The sequence below is a fragment of the Myotis davidii genome, unplaced genomic scaffold, assembly GCF_000327345.1.
Source record: "Myotis davidii unplaced genomic scaffold, ASM32734v1 scaffold799, whole genome shotgun sequence".
In the NCBI taxonomy this organism is placed as follows: Eukaryota; Metazoa; Chordata; class Mammalia; order Chiroptera; family Vespertilionidae; genus Myotis; species Myotis davidii.
In genome coordinates this window covers 263,767-266,830 of record NW_006290670.1, presented here as the reverse complement: position 1 = coordinate 266,830, position 3,064 = coordinate 263,767, and the positions used below count along the sequence as shown (strand labels likewise).

General features: G+C 55.4%; 1 pseudogene; it reads right to left on the bottom strand.

The window, feature by feature from the left end:
- Positions 1-257: 257 nt before the first annotated feature.
- Positions 258-1,991, bottom strand: LOC107183071 (annotated as a pseudogene).
- Positions 1,992-3,064: the final 1,073 nt, after the last annotated feature.

The following is a 3,064-nucleotide window of genomic DNA, read 5'->3' as shown; positions in this document are numbered from 1 at the left end:
GGCTGGGGCTGAGCACCCAGGGGCCTTTGTAAACATCTGAGCAGGTACAGGCAGCTGGAGTTTGGGGAACTGCAGGGACTAGTGGGGGCAGCCAGAGCCGGGGAAGGGCAGTGGCCACGGGAAGGGGGCATGGGGAGGAGGTATGCTCCTCTAACAGAGACTTAGAGAGACAGAGAGGACAGAGATGGGGATAGAAAGAGTGATAGGAAGAGAAAGACTCAGAGAAAGCAAGAGAGAGATTGAGACAGAGAAAGGATTCACAAAGAGAGACAGGCGGACAGGAAGATGGAGTCCTGTGCTGTGTGAGTCAGCGGGCTGTGGGGGTAGGGGTGGGGGCCGGCCCGGGGCTCGCACGGATGTGCAATGTGACGGCAAGTGCCAAGTGCGTCGTTGTGTTGCAGGAGGGAGGGGGGCTGGTCATGCAGCACCAGCTCCTGCAGAGACGAACAGGTCGTCGGGCTCCGCAATACCCAAGCCAGCGGCCGGTAGATGACACAGGGGTGGGTATCGCCGTCCACCCCCACCGAGCAGGCACAGCGGCCCGCTGGCTGCTCTCAGGGATGAGGAGGGTCCCCTCCCGCTTGCCGTCCAGCATTTCCTCAGCCTGCGCGCGGTGGATCGTGCCCACATGCCAGGTTCGCCCCTCACGGTGGGGGAGGGCACCCTCATCCTCCATCAGTGCAGACTGGGCTTCAGGCTCCTTTTGATTCCCGAGCACTCCTTGATTTTCTTCCGCCGGGCGCCTTCCTGAGCCATACCAGGTCCTGGTCTCGTATCTGCGCTGCTGCCTGAGGTCTGGCTTCAGGCTGCTCATGCGCTGATCGATCTCCCGGTTGTCCGAGGCCCGAGGCCCCTGTCCGCAGCTCCTGTTCCGGCTTCGTGCGGCTCTCATGGGTCCTGAGATGCGAGGCTTGCGCCGTTCTGAGCTCAGCAGGACCCTCTGCATCTCTTTTCATTGCCCTCAGGCCAAGCGCTCCAAGTACCCCTCGCTGTGCTTCTCTGGAGTCTGGCCCTGCTCTCCCAAGATCTGGATGGTTTCATGGAAGCTTCCATTGCGGTGGTTTCATCTGCGGCTCCTGGGAGGTGCGTGTGCTCCTCGTAGAGCTGGTCCTACTCGCAGCTCCTGTCCCAGCTTCAAACCAAGGCAACAAAGCAAACCTTTAATTCTGATCTTCCTCCCCGCAAGGCAGCAGCAAACCTCAATCGAAATAATTTCCCGCCAGAAGTCACGTCCAAATACTGCAGGACTGAGGACTAGAGGGCTGACTATGCACATGCGCAGTAACAGGCTCACGGTCTAGCCCTGGGCAATCCCACAATCCTCTGGGCTCCCAGGCTCCCCCACAACCCCACAATCCTCTGGGCGCCCAGGCTCCCCCACAATCCCTCAGTCCTCTGGGCGCCCAGGCTCCCCCACAACCCCACAATCCTCTGGGCGCCCAGGCTCCCCCACAATCCCTCAGTCCTCTGGCCGCACACTTCCGGTCTCTCTAGCTCCTCCTTAAGTGTGTTTCCTTCGGTCGCGTTGCAAGTCCAGGGCCTCTAGTTGGAGGATTTTTCTGTTCTTTGGCGTTGATAGCTGTTTGCTATTTGGAATCAGTGAAGTTTCGGGAGCACAGCCACTGCGGTGAACATGTCGGCCCCAAGCGCACTCCTGAGACAACCGCCCGTTCAGTCCCCGGCTGGCGCCGTCCTGGTCGCAATGAGAAAGGTATGTACGGTGCTGAGCCGTTTCCAATTGGGTCTTCCTCTTCCTTCGCCAGCTCATCCCACACCTACTCCGGTTGACCACCCCAACCCCGCAGACCCTTAAGACCTTCCCCCCTATTTATCCAACTTTCCCCCATCAAACTTGCACCCTAGCGTTGCCTACGGGCGCCTGTAACCACTCCCTGGGTGGCGAGGCCAGCCTGGGTGAGGGGCCTGGTATTCTGGTTGTTCTGGTCATTCCGGTAGCTGGCTTTTTATATACATAGATGTCACGTGGTCATGAGGTCAAAGGGCATATACAAACCTGAATAAAAACTTGAAAGTTGCTCAATGGTCAAAAGGATTTAACAACAATATCTCTGACCTGAGCTCATGTTTTACTGCCAAGGTTTGGTCTAAAGCAGCGGTGGGCAAACTTTTTAACTTGAGGGCCACAATGGGTTCTTAAACTGGACCGGAGGGCCAGAACAAAAGCATGGATGGAGTGTTTGTGTGAACTAATATAAATTCAAAGTAAACATCATTACATAAAAGGGTACGGTCTTTTTTTTTTTTTAGTTTTATTCATTTTAAATGGCCGAATCCCGCCTGCAGGCCGTAGTTTGCCCACTGCTGGTCTAAACCCTTGACATGCATAATCTCATTTAGTGCTTTGACCTGCAGGGGTGGGCATTGGTCACAGGTGAGGGAGGTCAGTCTCTGAGCAGGTGTGTAAGCTGGTCCGGGGCACCTCTGGGCTGCAGCCTCTGCGAGTTGGCTCCTGAGAGTCAAGCAGTGCCCCCCGCCTCTCCATATAGCTCCCGGTGCAGGTTGAGCCAAATCAGCCTCTTGTCTTGTTTACGTGATTAAATGTTCTTGGAAAGATTAAGGCAGGAGGTGGCAGAGGGTGGGGGTTTGAACCTGACTTTGTTGGGCAGGTGGCTAAGGCAGACCGGGGAAGGGGGGCTGAGGGTTGGGCAGGCACCATGCTTGAAAGACTGTGCAGTATCCTGTGGCATCATTATCTCAGAATAGAGGCCTTTTAGAATTAAGACTAGCCTTACCCTGGCTGGTTTGGCTCAGTGGATAAAGCGTTGGCCTGCGGACCGAAGGGTCCCGGGTTTGAGTCTAGTCAAGGGCACCCACCTCAATTGTAGGCTCCACCCTGGCTCAGGCCGCTGGTCAGGCGTGTGCAAGAGGCAACCAATCGATGTGTTTCTTTCCCTCTCCCTTCCACTCTCTCTAAAATCCACGGGAAAATATCCTCGGGTGAGGATTAAAAAAAAAGTCTAAATTTGCTCTTTTTGGGGGTTCATTTACACATGAATGCAAAGAAAATTTATACACAAAACTCCCTGCCAAATTAGTATTTAAG